A 19,397-nucleotide genomic window follows, 5' to 3' on the forward strand; every position below is an offset into this window, starting at 1 on the left:
TTATTTTTGTCTCTTTTAGCGTATCGTATATCAATTCAAAGGTTATATTTTCCCGGCGAATATGTTTATGGTCGCATAAATGCTCTCAACGCCATTTGTGTGCGTAGATTTATAGCCCTATTATATCTGTAAATATAATACATAGCTGCAGACAAAAAACAGTGATAAAAAAAAACCTCATCTTCACGAATCATGAATCGCACGACGTAAATAATCGATGTTACGACTTGTTGACGTACTGTACTTGGAATTTCATTGAACGAGATGACGCGAAATCTCCACGGCAACTTATAATAACCATGCGTTACTTGCGAGCATGCATTGCGGAGTATTCCCGCATTCGAGCACCTCAACCAGTGCTTCCGGGTGTGAGGGAAAGTTCACTGGGGGGACACACGACCTAGGGTGCTCAAGTTTTTCAAGAGTGCGGGCCACTTCATTGGTACGAAAACGTGTCGCGGGCCACATAAGTGATCTGTGAATGTGCCGCGGGCAACTCAATTCATATGAAATACCGTTCCAGGTCACTTAACTTATCTATCTGTAAATGTGCCGCGGTTCATTTGAGTGGTTCACTTAAATGATCTGAAAATATGTCATGGGTCAGTCACTAGAGTAAGACAAGAATGTTCAGCGAGTTCAATCATTGATCTTGAAGTGTCCTTGGCAATTTCATTAATTTGTAAATATGCCACGGGTCACTGAAGTAGTCTGGGAATGTGTTGGGGGGTCACTTAAATGATTTGAAAATGTGCAGTTGGTCACTTGGTGAATTAAGAATGTGTCACGAGCCACTGAGTGATATAAAGCAGTGCCTCATGTCCCTTAAACGATCTGCAAATATGCCGCGGATCACTTAAGTAGTTTGGGAATGTACCGCGAGTCATTTGAATGCTCTGGAAATGTTCCGCGGGGTCGCTTAAGGAATTTGGTTATGTGCTGCTTAGTTCATTTTTACAAAATTTGCGGTCGTGGGCCACATCAGATGACTCCGAGGGTCACATTTGTCTTGCGGGTCTTAGGTTGAGCATGCATGGCCTTGGTGTGCCACAGTCCTCAATGGTAGACTGGTATAAACCTCAAGTATGGCAAAAAGATTTCTTAAACATATTCGAACCGCTCTTTAATCGAACCCACACGGGTAAAATGCTTATATCCAGTGAGGGACAGACCCTGGGTCGTGTCTGGTCTGACTGAGTAGGCTCTTTAAGGTGCCACAGTGGCGATCAGATGAGGTTGGTTATCTGTGTTCTGCCAAATATGCCGAATTGATGTGTTTTCACATAGATTTTCTCTGTTTTGAAATATCAATTTGTAATTTATTTATGAAAAAAATATCTAAAACCTAATTTACTCTTGTTTGTTTAGAGTAATCATTTGTACGTTGACCGAACAATTAAAAAAAATGGTATTTGAATTTATATGAGCGTATTGAGTTGTAGTATTACATCCATGTGCAACCAACAGATAGTAGTGCAGTCATGTCTGAACCTACATTTTTACATAAGGGCTTTATTTAGTTCAGGAGTTCTTAACCTGGGTTCCAAGGATTTCTTGCGGGTTCTCAGAAAGGCTTCAGAGGGCCAGTGAACTAAGATGAGTGAAATGATTTACTCACTGTTTATACATTAGTATACAGTATGCTGGATATTATGAATTTTGTGAAGGTGCTTCATTTTATTGCTGAATAAATGAACGCCAGAACTTTGCCACTGGACTTATCCCGTTGCAGAGATCACTTCCAGCCCAGCTTCGTGGCAGAGTCTGGAACACTTTATTTTGTGTCAAAAAAAAAGAAAAAAAAAACATACAAACTTTTTTACAACATATTTTCCCCGGACAATTGGGTACTGTCGTGATAAACAAATTTTGTGGTGATTACAGACGAGATGGGATTAGGAGTTGGAGAAGGTCGGGGTTTAGTTAAGAAGAATGTACACATATTAGGATGGAGGTATGTTTTAAAAGCAATTGAGCGCCCCCCCCCCCATGCCATCTCATCTGTTATCTTGCACTTGCCATATTATATACACAGGATACAAAAAGAAAAAGAAATGAGAATCTTATTGTGAAATAATATATCTATATATCCATCGTAGCGAGTCATCTCTCTCGCTTAACACCTTATTGGTGAGCAAATGGGTTTGATAACTTGCGACTAGAAGCCAGCATCAGTTTTATTGTGTTGAGTTCACTCGCTCCGGCGGATTTAAGGAAAATATACAAAATAGAAGTACTGTGTGGGGGAATATATACAATTAGGGAGCACCCGTGGCATCTCGCTTAGCACCTTATTCGGTGAGCAACATGAATACGACAACTTCATTTTATTGCTGCAAGATGGTCCTTAAGCACCATTTTATCCGTACAATTGGTTCTCGCAAATTAACGCAAACGATTAAGAATCTCTGGCTTTGATGGAAACTACAAATATTCTGCAAGAGAGGACTTAACGTTCATCAAAATACTAATTGACCCAGTGATTCTGACAACAACTAATACTACTACTACTACTAAACCACACATGCACCTCATCCATATTCCCCTACAGAACTTCTAACGAATAGTTGCGTGTTGGAATGTGAGTGTCTGCATCGTGAACCTAAATGTAAAGTTGTTGCTGTGCAATGCTTTTGTTAGGTGTGGAACTCCATCTGTCATAAATTTTTTTAACTATGGGTGAAGTGTAATGATTGGAGATTTTATCGTTGTAGGCCTGTTGCTCTCTGTGGCGAGACACTCTTTCGCGGGGAGATCGGATCACATTCGCACCTGGAAATTGGGAACGACAGAAAACCTAATTCAGCCGACCACCACTGTGGCAACGGTGGAGTTCGAACCCGGGTAGTGACTTTGACTGTGAATGCCTAACTAATTTTTGTAACGTTGTTGTAATTGCTTTTGTACTGCCATTCTTCACTGCCCAAACTCAGGAAAAATTCAATCACGTGTCCCTGCAAAATGCCCGAATAGTGTTCTGGCCCGGATATGCGGCCCGAAATGCGAGGCGACAGTGGTCCAACTTTCGTCAGGGACACGTGAATTTTCTTTCCGAGATTTTTCTCCGCTTGGTATCACTGTATATGTACTGTTACGAAAATTATGTAAGTACTAATTATTTATCAGTTACTATGTCATCATCCGCCTTTAACCTCTTCACGATCAAGGACGTAATATTGCGTCCAAATGCCAGGGTAATAAATTCAAACAAGTTCGTCTGTTTCCTTTCCTCTCTCCTCATAACAACGAAACTTTGTTGCTACCCTATGGGGGGGGGGGGTAGTTATTATTACCTTCGTGATGAAGGAGGTAAAAAGCTTCTACTACAAGATAAAATAGGTTCTACTATATACATGTGCATAAGAGGGGAAAGAGAACAGGTAGGTGAGGATGGAAGAGAAATATAATTATAATACATACTTCCTCTCTCTTATCTGTAATATCTGTAAGTATTACAGATAAGAGAGAGGGAGTACAGTAATATCATTACATCAGAACAAGGTTATCATATTTATCACCATTCGTTAAACAGAGACCACCCGAATTTCTCGCCAATCGCTTGTAAACTGGAAGCGGTTGAATAGCCATGCTCACATTTCCCTGTAAATTTCGCCAAATTAGCAATAAACTTGCCAAGTCTCTCGACAGCTCCGAAAGAAGTGTAAAAATCTCGCGAGAATCGTGAAGATCGCTCTGCTCTGGAAGGTTTTTTGTTGCCCACATAGTGATGGTGCCAGGAGAGAACTACAAAGAGTTTTGTTGAAACGTCTTGAAGAGGTGAGATCTTTTGTATGTGAGAGAGAAGTCGTTCCCTGTTTTTAGCGTGTTTCGTGAAAATCTCTGCTTGTAAATAGCTTTTCTGTTAAATAAATCTGTGTTTTCTTTTCGATTGCTTCATGATTTGCCGTCTCGAGACGGTGAAACACTAACCGGAACAGTACTTTGTATGAATGGCGTAGAGAGTGACATATTTCTCTCTCTCTCTCTGCCTGCACGTATTCCTTGTCAGTTGAAAATGAAAAAGCAAAAATGTATTTTGTATTCTTTTTGAATGTTATGCAAAGTATCCGGGGAGAAATGCTGTGCCTAAAGCCGAGCCCACGCCTGCTGCGCTAAGCGACACCGTACCGCGCTAAAACTGATAACGGCCCGAAACGGAACATAACAGTGTAGAACGGGGCGAGGTTTGAGAGGTCGGGTAACTCAATCCATGTGGAGCGAGCGCTAGTACCGATACTCGGCTCTTTGAGATGGCCCGTATACGGGACATATTCCCATATTTCCCCGTAATTTTACACTTTTCGATACTTTTTATATTTTTATTTTTAACTTGGTTTTTGTTGTTTTTTTTTCCAAAAAAGTTTACTTCAATTCTTAGCCATCACTGGAATCCGGGACGAAGGTAATTTGCATAATTTATAAAAAAAAATTGTGATACAATGGCATACGATGACATACAATGACATACGTAGAACTCAGATGTGGTGTTGTTCTTGCATATCGCAATAATGATTCTCGCAACGAAATGTTCAGTGGTCTCGTACATCGATGTTTTTGAGGGATCCTTGAAGTCAAGTGTCTGATGGTGAAATGCAGTCAAACTCAGTTATAACGACATAGAAGATTTCGCGATTTTTTTTCGTTATAACGGATGTGTCGTTACTGCCGAGGTGCGATTTTTCAACGCAAAATATCACCAGACGCAACCTTTCCCTCATTTCAGTCACTTTGAGAACAAATATCTCAGCGAATATTGCACTTAGAAACGTGGAAATTTTTTTACTGACCTGAGGAGAGACAGGTGAAACAACACATATACAGGGTGATTACTTAATTCCCCCCTTGCCGCATTTTACTGGTGAAACGTTGATCCTAGATGCTTTCTTCCAATTAGGAAAAAATATCCATATAACTTGCAGAACTCAGATACGTCATTCATATTACAAAGGGTTGCATAGTTATCAAAATAAAAATAATAACTTTTTATACGGACACCCTGTTCTCTAAAATGCATTTCGAAAGTTGTTTCACCTGTCTCTCCTCAGGTCAGCAAAAAAATTTCCACGTTTCTAAGTGCAATATTCGCTGAGATATTTGTTCTCAAAGTGACTGAAATGAGGAAAAGGTTGCGTCTGGTGATATTTTGCGTTGAAAAATCGCACCTCGGCAGTAACGACACATCCGTTATAACGAAAAAAAATCGCGAAATCTTCTATGTCGTTATAACTGAGTTTGACAGCATTTCACCATCAGACACTTGACTTCAAGGATCCCTCGAAAACATCGATGTACGAGACCACTGAACATTTCGTTGCGAGAATCATTATTGCGATATGCAAGAACAACACCACATCTGAGTTCTACGAGATAAAAAGTAACAGTCAATTATTCAAGGGTACTGACTATGTCATTACGGCCTTGGACACCATCTTGAGCAATTACAAGAGTCATCTTCTAGTGCAATTAAAAAATTAGCTGAAAAACCAGACTCTCGACCGCGGGTATTTATCATCCCCATATAATAAAAGAGCTCGAACTAATAGCGTTTTGAATATCGGTTGTAAGTTTCTACGACACTTCTTTCAAAGCTGTGTCTGCACCAAGCTTTCGAGACAGTCTCAAATATAAGTGTGCAGGTACGATTATATATTACTGCATACACCCGTAATCAAGGCGAAGGCACCATCGGATAGACGACCTTAATAAATGTCAAGACGCACAATCATACCGAAAGAAAGGTGTAGAGTGAGTAACTTTATAGTTCTTTATTGTTTCCTCTTTCGTAAATAACCTTCGGAAAATTGTTTTTCTCTCTCTCTTGTCCTTTCTTCGCCCGTGTGCGCCATGCCGTACGCCACTGTCTTTGGGATCGTGTGAGTTATGGATTTCTTCTCATCTTTAGCGCGTATTGAATACGTACGTCACTTGCCGGTGATTCATTCCTCATCTCTCTCTCGCTCGAAGGTATAGTTCAAGTGCACGAATATGTATAAATATATATACATACAGCATGTCCGTTGCATTCCGAGATTTCCGTGGCCCTACAGAACATATTGGTGGTAGTAAAGAGCTAAGTGTTGGTTTTCCTTAAAAGAATTAGAAGCGCCAGCGTGAAATCTCGTGGGAAACATCCTTGTTCATCGACAAAAAGGTGAGGACCGAATAGTTTCTTTGTTATGTGCTTTATTCCAGTACTATCCGCGTATTAAATGTAAATTTGAGTTCATAATCCATAAATGCAAAATTATAATTGGGTTTACTGCAAAAAACAGTGAGTAAATCTCCTTAGTTAGATCTTTTTTACGGACGCCAACAGAGTCCGTAAGAGTGGTGGTCGTAATAATCAGGGGTTTGAAATGAATAGTTTTGTTATACAATGGGAAATTATTATTCGGCCGTAAAAGAGGGGTGACTGCATATGAGGGGTATCTGGCCGTTAAGAGGGGGTTTCACTGTAAAAACATTGAACGCGTTTTACGAAGAGAAAGCTATTTTAGACATTTTACTCGAATTTGAGACGTGATCATAACAAAGTTTTAATATGGTATTTTTAAGGTCATGAACCAAAAAATATGAAGTCTATCACAAGTATTTGTCAAATTACTATATAGTTTTATGCACAACTAGCTGTCACACGCTGCTTCGCTCGCGTGGATTCGATAATCTGAAAACTATACTCAGCGATGATTCGCCCCATATAACATTTTAACCCTTCATTTTCAGAAATCCCGTCTTATTGGATGTCTACATTATAAAATATAATGCTGGCTAAATTTCATATTTATTTCTTCAGTGCTTTCGACTCGATAATTGCTCCATATAACCTTGGAAATTCCCCTCGGGGGGGGGGGGTGTTGAATTTTGGAAAATCCCTTCTCAGTGTGAGTTTCCACATTACAATATAAAAACTTCTGACGAAATTTAATATTTATAGCATAACCTATGTTACCTTTGAACCCCCTTATGACCCCCTTGGAGAGTCAAGTTTCGAAAAACTCTTTAGTTAGGCTTTACGTCATGAAATACAACTTGTGACCAAATTTCCTGAAATTTAACGGTTTCGGCTCGGTGTGATTTCTCTATGATACCTTTGAAACACCTTAGGACTCGAATTTCGGGGGAAAAACCCCTTCTTAGTGAATCTTTGCCATAAAATAAAACAATTGACCTAATTTAATTTCTTCAGCGGTTTCGGCTCGGAATGATTTCTCTGTGTTACCTTTGATTGCCATGATTTTCGAAAGTAAATATGAAAGCTGTTAATCCTATCTGAGAACGCGGAGCGTCATTTTTCCCAGGGGGCCTATGCTTTTGGTATGATCTTTCACGCATAAACCTACCAACTCCCAAGAATCAGGGGTTCTGAGATCGGCCAATTATTTAGACCTCATAACTCCTGGATGAGGGGCCCAGACCAGATGAGGGACCAAGTGCATGAGTATGTAAATGACCGAGTGAGTGACCGTATGTGTGACCAAGTGAATGCGTAAGTGATCGTATGAGTGACCAACTGCGTGACCATATGGTCTCGCTATTTCATACGGTCGGTCACTCATTTGATCACTCATACGACCATTCACTTCACCAATCATACGACCATTCACTTCACCAATCATACGACCATTCACTTCACCAATCATACGACCATTCACTCGACAAATCATAAGGTCACTTACTTGGTTACATACACAGTCACTCACCCACAGTTACTATATATATAGACATGCATCACACATTGGCGATCAAAAAAAACAGGATTTGGCTGCCACCGGGCAGTCTTACATCAGCACATCGAGCTTTGACCACGGATCTCCAGCCACTTCGCGAAATGGCCGGGAAATGCCCGAATCATTTCAGTGATTCGAACTTTGACTAAAACGCTTGGCCAATCCATGAATCGACTGGCCCCTCCCGAATTGGCCACACTTCGGGCTTTGGCAGTAGCAAGTATTCATGAATTTGAGAATTTACGTTTATTTTACGGGACACCCAGAACACACATGAGTCCCACCAGGAAACGATACCTCAGTTGCAGGGGGGGGGGGGGCTTCCCACATAAGATCCTGCATAATTCCCAATAGATAATAAAATTAAGAGATGTTGTTTAGACCGCAGTAGGGACACACATTTCTTAAAAAATATTCAGAATTTAAGTTCCGTGAAACAGCCTTGTTGTCATCGATGGTTCCACGGAACAGCCTTATAACTATCAAAGGTTCCGCTAGAAGTTGCACGTTGGGAATCCCTGGTCTAAAGATCATGTGAAGTAAACTGATGTTATTGGGCCTGATACTTAGATGAAAGTAACGGCTTTCATACTACTTGTATATTCCCTCGCGAAGATCACAGTACCAAATTCCCTCATGTTGGCCTCAAATGGCCATGAGGTCATGCGTAAAGATGGCTCTGGTCCTACGAGCTTTGCAAGTAGTCATATTTTCACCACCAATATTTTATTTAAGATCTTTATTTCTTGAAAGCCGATTTTTTTTTTCATAGCCCTGTGGCCCGCTTAAACAAATGCCGTGGATTCCTTTTGTACTTGATATTCACCCGTGGCCATCTCAGAATATCCCAGCACCATAAGGGGGCCATATGGCCCAAGGTTGAGAAACACTGGCTTAAATAGGCCGCTAGAGCCCACACGCGTCATTCGAGCCAATGTAATGCTTACAAAAGAAGAATTGTTTTTTATAGCACGCTTTGTCCCACCTCAAAATTTATATCATCAATTGATACCAGAACCGCTCTGCATACGAATAGGACAGCGATTCCAAACCTGTAGTATGCGTACCCCCCCCCCCCCGCCCCCACGGGTACGTGGTAAGCTATTCAAGGGTACACGAAGGGAATGCACATTTACTACACATTTCTAACAATGTACAGGTAGGCCCCTTATGCATATACGCTCAACCCATGCCTCTCGTAGTCATCTGATGTGGTCCGTGACATATTTCTAGCTTACTTAAGAGTGGCCAATGGCTCCTTTTCAGAACACTTAAGGGGGACACAGGGCACATTTCCGGATTGATGTAAGTGGCCGGCAGCACGGTTATAGATCATTTAAGTAACTCGCGGCACATTTACACATCACGCAAGTAGCCCGCGGCACATTTCCCATATCACTTAAGTGTCCATTGACACATCACTCGAGTGACCCCCCCCCCCGGCGTATTTATAGATAACTTCAGCACATTCCCAGATCACTTGAGTGACACGCAGCACACTTCCAGATGACTGGACTATATTATTAGATCACCTAAGTGACCCTCGGCATTGTTCCAGATGACTGGACTATATTATTAGATCACCTAAGTTACCCTCAGCATTGTTCCAGATCACTGAAATGTTCCGCAACCCATTTACATTAGCAGTTCCAGATCACTAAAATGGTCCGTAACCCATTTACATTAGCAATTCCAGATCACTGAAGTGGCCCGTGGCACGCTTTCAAATCAGTGAAGTGGCCCGCACTCTCCTCATGAGTGGAGATACGGGCGGGGGGGGGGGGCATTGCCCCCCAGAGTCAAAGGTGGAGTCGACTGATCTAATGCATGTATGAATTGACATCATAATCGTGCCCCGCCCCCAGACTTCCAAGTCTATTCCGCCTATGACTCTCCTAAGCGTTGATCCATCACCACCTAGAGATAGAAGGCCTTCGCATTCTGCTTGTAACGTCAAGTAAGTAGTTCATTTTCCCTCAGAATATTCAGCGAAAAAAAATTCCCTGCTCGTTCCAGTATCATCGTTGCGAGGAAAAGAAATGATCTCGGGCTCAGAATTGGCGATTTCTATGCCCCACATCCAATCACTATGCGGTATTTGTGAGCCAACGAGGAAGATTCTACGCCAAAATAATAAGAAACGAAATAGGATGCTGTGTTTCAAAATGTGGCAAACTTGCTTCGTCTCAGCCACCTCGTTAGGCATTTTGCCTGTTGTGGCGTTGTATTTATTTGTATTAGTCTGAATGACGTTTATGGCAAACACTGCAGAGGCCTTCTATCTCTAGGTGGTGATGGTTAAACACCCTCGCTCTTATCACATTCCAAGTATCGCGTTTCACGCATGTCTGGTAAGCAAGCCTCTTCCACACAGTTCTGAAAATGCACAAGCCTTTAAACGCATTTCCACGCGGTGTTTAAAGCATAAGAGCTTGAGAATCGCTGGTATGTAATCTCTAAACAATGGACTATTATGGTTTTCAAATCACTTGTACACACAAGTATACATGAATACTTTTGTACGAAAAGTATGAATTTAAGTTATATATATAATATAAAATATTAGCTTTACATACAAACACATGCTATTTTTCCTTTCTTTTTCAAATATACAAGAATTTTTCCTAATAAATAAGAAATTTCAGTAACCCACACAACATTATTTTTATACAGATTTAACAGCATGATCGAAATTTTGGAATCGCAAAAGTTGGAACATTTTGATTATATCTTAAATCAACGCTAGATGGCAACCCTACGTTTCATTCATTTTCCCGTTCCTATTAACGAATAATAAATACATGCAATTTGTTCACAGCCTGTTTCACAGTTTTTGCTACCGAATCCATTTTTATGAATAAGGGCCGTTCAAGTATTACGTCAGCAAATTTTTAGCCTTTAACCAAATTTCGTCAGCTCTTCCTTCCACCTCCTTAAGCATATTGGGATCAGAGATGTAAGCGGGAGAAGGGAAGGGGGTGCAAGAGACCCCCCCCCCCATGCCCCTCCAGACGATCAAAAAAACCTTTTTTTTAGTTTCGGAAAAAAATACCTTTATACGCTATTATAATCAATTTCTGTTAATTTCAATGCTATTTGAAAAAAATTCTAAAAACTCAAAATTTCTCTTTAAGAAATGCTCAACCCATGGCCTGCGGGTGAAATGCGGCCCTCGGGGGTTACCTGATGTGGCCCGCCCCCAAACCTAATTTTGTAAAAATGAACTAAGCCACATATTAACGCTTAAGTGACGCGTGGTACAATTCCAGAGCATTTAAGTGGCCCGTAGCACATTTTCAGATCGCTCAAGTAGGCCTCGAAGATCGCTTTCACACTCAAAGATCACTTGAGTGACCCGCGACACAGTTCCAGAACACTTGAACGGTCCGTGACACATTTAGAGATTCTTTTAAATTACATGGGGCACAAATTTGAAGCACTTAAGAGGCCCGCAGTGCAGTTCTACATCACTCAAGTTACCCTCGATACATTTCCAAATTACTTAAGTGATCCGCGGCACAATTCCAGAGCACTTGCGCGACCAGGGACATATTTCTAGAGCACTCAAGTGGCACGCACTACATTTCTACAACATTTGAAGGATCCGCGGAACATTTAGAGTACACTATCGTGGTTCTATAGAGGACTTAGGGGCCGTTCAAGTATTACGTCATCATCGATGGGAGGGAGAGGGGGTTTCCGATTTGCTGACTTTTGATGACAAGGGGGAGGGGGGGGTGTGGATAGTGCTTACGTCATCAACCACCCTTTATGAAAATATGAATTGGATTCAGAGGGGCAGAGCTGATGACGAAATTTTACTGACAAGGCGGGGGGGGGGGTCAAAAATGGCTAAATATTTGCTTACGTAATACTTGAACGGCCCCTTATGAATAGGGGGAATAGGTGAGTTCAGGTGTCTACAAGCTAGCGAAAGGTTTTTCTCGCTTTCGGAACACCGAGGAAGATGTCATTAAGAATATTTCATATTTTTTGAACGGCGGGTAATGACATAAGAACCAGTCAATCCCCCTTCCCCCCCCCGTCAGCAAAAATCAGCAAACCCGAACCCCCCCCCCCCCCATCGATGCTGACGCGGGGCTTCCAAGATGGGTCGTTTAGATGAACTAGCAGCCACGGGCTCTTTTGGTCCCGCTTAGTTATGGGTCCCGATTCAAACTTGACTCGCAGGGGCCTCCGAGAGGGGTCGTACAAGCAAAAATCAGCAAACCCGAACCCCCCCCCCCCATCGATGCTGACGCGGGGCTTCCAAGATGGGTCGTTTAGATGAACTAGCAGCCACGGGCTCTTTCGGTCCCGCTTAGTTATGGGTCCCGATTCAAACTTGATTCGCAGGGGCCTCCGAGAGGGGTCGTACAAATACACTAACAGCCAGTTGCTCTTGAACTTTCTTCAAACCAAGCACAAATCCGGTCTGTCACCGTGGGGGAATTTCCTATCGAGTGAGTTGTGCCGGAAGTGTGTGAGCATGTGTACCTGACAGTCTGATTGGGTGCCGAGTGGGCATCGTGATGGACTCTCATCCTGAGGACACAGGTTCGAATCCCGTTCACGGCACAGTGGTGGTCGACTGAAGCTGGTTTTCTGCGGTATTCCAGCTTCGAGGCACGAATGCGAGCCGGTCTCCCATTTAAAAAGTCTCTCCGCAGAGAGCAGGTAGGCCTTTAACACGATACTGACATAACGTGAAAATTCAAGCATTCCATCTTTACTTCAGAAAATGGAAGACAGATGGCAGCATGAACACGAAATAAGCGCAACTCTACAACATTGATACGTTAGGACCACGCATTCTCTCAAAACGCGCATTCTGACATGTGCCGATTCGTTAGAAATTCCGAAGAGGAATGTGTACGAGGTGCATGTACTGTTAAGTAGAAGTAGTCCGTACTAGTGTTGCGACTGATTTTGCAGTGCTGCCATCGACTCTTGAGCTACGGGTCCTACAAATCCCCTCACAGATAGGAATTTTTGAGCTATCGGCCACGACCCAAGCTTGGTTCGCAAAGACTTTCTAGATGGATCGTTCAAATCCACTAACATTCTTGAGCTTGGAGGGAAACGACACAAACACTTGATTCGCATGGGCTTCCGGGTGGTTCGTACGAATCCATTTTCAGATTTAAATAATTGAGCCATGTGTGACAACCCAAACTTGGTTCTCCGGGGGGGGGCTTCCTCGATGAGTAGCGCAAGCCCACTTATACAGTCCTGTTAGAAATAAATGCCTCACCGGTTTTACCAATTTCGGAAAGTAAACAGTCCCATGGGTCACGAAGCTGATCTTGTTGATTTTGGGTCGCGGCTAAAAAAGGTTAAGAATTCTTGCCTCCTGGTACATGTTTGTATCTGAAAATATATATATATATATAATTAGGGACATTGACAGTGGTATGGGACAATCAAATACACTACAAATACAAACACAAAGTCAAAAGTCACAACAGGCAAACCGCCCAACACGGTGGCTGGAAAAAAAATAATGTCTAATAGGTGTCTAATCGTGGGGAAATTCACGAGAATATTAGACAAAAACTCCCTGAGACACCACAACCTGATCTGATGTTCCCCGAATCGTAGCAGTCAAATGACGGCGTAGCAACATTTCCATGATCCATCGTATCGAAACCATTGAAAATCTTTAATGCTTCGATCATATCTCTACGACACGGCCTTTACGTTGTTCCAAACAAAGCACCCTCAATGAATAAAGTATTTCTTCATAGCTCAAGCCTTGCATATACCCGTTAGTGTTATAGTAGCTTTTCTTTGCAACCCTTCAACCAAGTATATATCTTTCTGAAGATAGGGCCTCCAAAACGGAACGGAATACTCTAGGCTAAGACGTACTTTGTATCGGATGGATGACTCTGGGGGCATAGCCAAAACCATAAATCAGCCTGTGCCTATGCACTACGATATGGTAACAAAGAAACTGCATACATACAAAAGAAAACTATGCAAAGCAGTAGACCACATATGATTGCTACAGAATTGAATCCGTGAGCCTGTCTAAGCCAAGCAGCTTCAACCCGTTGCTCGCGAACACCAAAGTGCTCCCAGAAGTACCCAGAGTGCTCAATGCTCGTGTCCGATTTCGTGCTCACGATTACTCGATCAGCGTTCCATTTAAACATTTTGTACAAAAATTGCATTCAAGGATTGAAATCATCCTAATTTTATGCGTTCGTATGTCGAAATTGCTGTGAAGGTGTTCTTCTTTCGATGATATGGGTGCAGATAGTGCTCTCGCCACTGGAAAAAGGTTGAAGACTTCTAGAACACAAGCATTAATCATTGATGAGTCATAGATTACTTAGTATGGAAGAATGAATACAGATAGAACCTATTTGTTTGGTGTTTCCTTCGAAGTAACTACCCTGTGCAATTATGCATTTTTGCCATCGTTCGTACGAAGATCTAAATGTGCTTTCCAAGATTTTTTTGCCACATCCTCCAGTGTCTTCGTCGCTACTCGCTTCACTTCTCCGGAACTTTAGAATCGTTGCCCCCTAAAGCAAGCAAAAAAAGGAAAAAGTCACATGGGGGGGGGAGTAAGATTAAGGTGATAAGCTGGTTCTGGAAGTATCAGATTGTGGTGTTTTTGGCAGGTAATCTGACACCAGCAGGCAACCTGCGCGTTAGGGCATTATCGTGATCTTGACCTACGACTTGGCCTTCGAAAGATCCAGTAGCTTTCGTCTCACCGAATCGATCGTGCAGACTTTCAAGGACTCACAGGTCCCACTTGGTGTCAGATATTCCCTTGTCCCTACGTACTTCCACGCCCAGCATATTCCCTTGATCCCGTCCAGTGTGACTTTTTCCTTTTTAACTCAGATTTAAGAGGCAATGATCCTCATGATCCAAAGAAGTGCAGCGACGAAAACACTGGAGGATAGGGCAAAAAATAGCCTTGCAGTCCTCATTTACATCTTCGTACGAATTATGGCAAAAATTCATAACTGCACAGGGTAGTTATTTCGAAGGAAACGTCAAATAAACAGGTTCCATTTGTAGCGCCTCCTTATTATTCCTTAGGTGGTGACTCGTTTGGATCTGGGTAATGATACACATTTTTGGTTAGTTTATCATTATGTGTTTACCCTTACAGCGGCAATCCCGAGATGTCTCGGGTCCATAAAACTCTTTCATTTCGACATTGATTGCCGGGCCCAGATGGCGTTGGAAGAGTTTTCTTCTCCTAATAAATGTTTTTTCTTCCTCCGCGTCCTGTCAATCAACACCCAGTGTTGCGATGTCAGGTTTTGTTGAAAGTCTGATGACAGAAAGGGAGAGAGAGAGAACTTTTCTTTTCTCTTCGTCATAGTAGAGCATTATTGCGTATACGACGTCAACAGCCTCTGTGGAGGTCGAGCGGTCATAGTGACGGACTCGCATTGCGAGGAGGCAGGTTCGAACTCCACTGGCGTCACAGTGGTAGTCGGCTGAAGATGGTTTTCTGCGGTTCCAAACTTCGAGGCGCTAATGCGAGCCGATCTCCGTGTTAAAAAGTCTCGTCACAGAGACCAACAGGCCTACAATCGGTACAAATATTCAATCATTACACTTCTCTCACTTCACTTCCGAAATATAGGAGGCAGCACTGAAAACAGACACAACACGGAATACGCACTCAGACTGTTAGGTACACATACTTACACCTCCGGCACAACTCACTGAGTAGTAAATTGCCCATGGCGATAGACCTGAGTTGTGCTCGATTTGAAAGAAAGCAAGAAAATAACAACATAAAAACCAGAAAAAAAATTTTTTCCCTCTTCCTTGTTTTCTTTAAATATCATTTTACTTCACGGGAGGAAACGCATTTATCAGCTTGCAATCGAAAAAAAAAAAATTCTGGAAAATATGTGGTGATTTTTAGAAGGTTTAGTGATTTACAATATGGTAATTATGCTGATCAAAAAAATTTTAAAAATTGCCTTAAGGGTTAACAATGTGATTTTTTGTTTTTTGTCATTAAAATACCTACAATTATCACTCGATTGGTTAACCCTTTAGGCGGTTTTTTAAATTTTCCTGATCCGCATTATAACTGTCGTTTGGGAATGAAAACGTGTTAAGAACCCGAGATATTACGGGCTGACCCAAATAAAAAGTAGATCAAGTTCGACGAGATATCTCGGGATTGCCGCTTTACGCATAAGGATGTATTACCGGATATAATATTTCAGTTCTGATCATCCGCAGATCTCAGGACGATGGCGTGCTTGATACATGGAAAGAGCATCACGGCAACGACACTCATAATCCTCCTGCTGACCAGGTCATCACTTTGTTTCGCGTGCAACACTCAAATGTGCAATCTCATGTGGTACATCAGTCCCTTTTGCTGTCTCTTCATGAAGGCTTGCTGTGACGATTCAGGTTCCTCCGCACCACCAAGTGGCTGCGCGTCGCCAGCGCCCCCACCGCCGCCCCCTGATACGACCGACGCTCCTGCGGATCCTGGGTTCGTATGGTATTTTTGATTTCAAATATATAACTTCTGTCGCAGGATTCGATCCCTAACAAATACAGAATGAATTATATTATTACATCACTCCATTGTTTCTATAGTGGCGTTAATTCATGAAGATCCGTATCGGTTGGTACCACAAACATTCGATTCGCCCATCGACCATCAAATATCTTGACGAGATGCTGTAGATCCGACTGAGATGCCTAGAAAGGAGGGTGGACTCATCGTCCTCCATCTTGTGGTACGAACATCGTAATATTAAAAAGCCTGAAAAAAACTTAATTTCAGGTTTTTTCACCAAACCGTATTGACGCCAACTTTAAGAATGGAAAACCAGCCACTACTCTGTTCGTACCCTTAAAACGAAACTGGCGAAAACGAAAAACCGCTTCAAGTGACGTCTAATCAAACAAACAGGATAGGAAACGGTAATTGGCTATATCGATAATTATGATGTCACACTTTCACTCGAAGATAGTTGATGAGTCGGCCGGGGAGGAGGGAGTCCTATATCTGACAAGAAAGTATTATTTTTGTCAGGAGGGAGAGGCGCAAAAGTGACTTTGCCCTGCCCTCTGCAGTGAAAATCGGTGTCCTTTGTTTCTATTAAATTTGTGTCACCTGAAGATTCCTTGGAGGGCGAAGGACCTTGTACGCTTTTGACACTGCTAGGTTTTTCCAGTATGGTCCAGGTCGTCCTCGTTACCTGCTGATACCTCTTCGTTGAGACATAGTGATCATACTCTGGCTGGGGGGGGGGGGAGGTCTCCAAAAGATTTCCGCCGAGGGCAATCCAAAATGGGCGTCCAGATGAGCTAAAAATCCGTTGAAATATGATCCGCCTTAAATGCATATGCAGTGGATTCCGCTTGCAACGTTCCCTCTTGGAACATTTTCCCGCTTAGTGCGATTTATTTGCGCTGTCTTAATTATTACTAATTTGCATTGAGATTGCCCGTTTAAAGCGATTTCCTGCTTACGACGTTTATTTAAAAACGTTTTAAGTGGGATCAACCGTATATAATACGCATTGATGACATACCATCCGATGGCCTTTCAATTGAAGTAAACTACGAAAAGACGCTTCATTTTCGTATTTGATAGGTCACATTGATATTCCCACACGCCACCAGGTTTACCACTTATGCGTTTAATTGAAAAAACAAAAATAATTTTCCTTTAAGTACAGTTTTTCCAAAAAAAAATGACCAAATAACCATTATTATAATTTTGTTTTTTCATTTTACAGGAGGTCCGGCTGGTTTGGTTTCCCGAATGCTCGGTACTACAAGTGATTATCAGCAATAGAGCACCTTGATGTATCAAAATGCTGTATAATTATTTATTGCGAATAAATTATTTATTTTAGTGGAAGAAAAAAACAGAATTCTGTATAGGATTAGAAAGTTTGTTTCACAGCATCGTACGTGTAAAAACTAAACTGTATAAATCTGATAAAGAATGGTGAGATTTAATTATCGAAGCCGAATATAGGATTCTGTGAATCCTGGTTGTCAAGCATTCTCTCCCCCCCCCCCCCGCCACCTTTGAAATAGCATCATGGTGGTGGGCGTCAGAGGCTTAACATTCCAAAATTAGATTCATTATAAGTGAATATAAATAGTTATTTCGAAAGACAGGTGGTATAATTGACTAACGCGCAGCTTCAAACGCAATCTACTTGTGTACTTCCAAGCTGCAGATATTGCAAAATATTCTAGATCCTTCCCCAAACCACTGGTTTATAAATGGCTCCAAGTATCTCTGTGCGGATAACTTAGCATTGTGTTGAACCAATATGCACATATTAGCCGTTGAACGCAGGAGTGGAAGAGTGGTGTTTGTCATTTTTCGTGTTATCCCGACTAACACCATTTTGAAGGGTGGTTTAACCTTCAATGGTATATCCAGATCATCACCTGTTCAAATAGTTAAACAGATTCAATAACTGCGAGGAAAAATGATACTTTATCCAATTACTCAAAATTACAAAAACTTCCTTGCAAGGACTACTTATCTCAAAAATCTAATTTTGGTTCTCACCACTCTTGCATGGTGGCTCACGGCTCATATATTCGTCGTTCTCTCTCTCTCTCTGGTTGGGTCATTACCCAATTCCTACTGGAATGCATTACACCCAGTGCTCACTGAATACCGACAACATCTCCAAATTATAATGGATAGGATGATCATCGCACCTACTATGTTATATGGCTACTCCCTCTAATTGCAAGAAAAGAAGGCATAAACTCGTGGCTGAGAATTCAGCCTGATAGCACATATTTGAGGTGATAAGCTCATGATACACATGATACTAAGTAGCACGAAAGCATGCCACTTTCGATCATAGGCAACATAGGCAATTGGCCACATTGGAACAAATGTTACCAATAATTTCATTGAGATTGCATATTCTCGAAAGTGGCATGCTTTCATGCTATTTAGTGGCATTTTGATTACGGTATTTAGTACCGTACGGTGTGGGTACGGTAGGACTGAAAGCCTCTACACCACAGACATGATTTCGGGTGTCGAGTTCTTTAGTTCCGTCTTCATATAACCAAGGTAGAAGCACTTCCAGTCCAGTCGAAGATTCATGCAAAGCAGCAAGAAAAAAAATGGCGAAACAGCCGCTAAGACGTGCATTCACAAAGCTCTGCAAGAGATAACACCACGGCTTTAACTACCAATAACATTATTCATGAAAAGAGAACGTATCATTTTAGATTATGGTTACAATAGAACAATAGCAGAACTCTCAAATTCCTCATCTACTCGATGATATTATCATGTGTGAAGGTCCTACTCAATGCCAGGGGGAGGGGGGGACGTGTCAGGAAAACACCAGCTACAGCACTTGTGTATATAGGGTGCATAGCAAACAATGGAATAATAGCAATAAACACATTTTACTGGAGAACCGTTGATCCTAGAAGTAAATTTCAAGTTAGAAAAAGTTTCCAAGCAACGTGTATTACTCAGATATGTCATTCATGTTTCAAGGAATTGTATAGTTATTAAAGTAAACTAAAAAATACTTTTCATAGAGTCCCTGTGTGTCCCAACACCCAATCAGAAAGTTGTTGACCCGTCGCTCCTGATGTCAACAACAAAAAATTCCCCGTTTCCGAGTGCATTGTTCACTGAGATATTCGAATGCTGAAAAC

At 41.8% G+C, this 19,397-nt stretch overlaps 1 long non-coding RNA gene across 2 annotated transcripts; it reads left to right on the forward strand.

Annotated features, from left to right (window-relative positions):
- The first annotated feature begins 5,847 nt into the window (after positions 1-5,847).
- LOC149081466 (uncharacterized) lies at positions 5,848-17,598 on the forward strand. 2 transcript variants are annotated; one of them, XR_016193368.1, is made up of 3 exons: positions 5,848-6,151; positions 15,960-16,221; positions 17,480-17,598. It is a non-coding gene; the product is annotated as an uncharacterized LOC149081466 (long non-coding RNA). The 2 variants fall into 2 exon arrangements; XR_016193369.1 differs by lacking the exon at positions 5,848-6,151 and adding an exon at positions 10,031-10,172.
- The last annotated feature ends 1,799 nt before the right edge of the window (positions 17,599-19,397 follow it).

The sequence above is a fragment of the Pholcus phalangioides genome, unplaced genomic scaffold (genome assembly GCF_987345545.1).
Source record: "Pholcus phalangioides strain wild (caught in Gottingen) unplaced genomic scaffold, Ppha-v1.0 ptg000010l_1, whole genome shotgun sequence".
Taxonomy (NCBI): Eukaryota; Metazoa; Arthropoda; class Arachnida; order Araneae; family Pholcidae; genus Pholcus; species Pholcus phalangioides.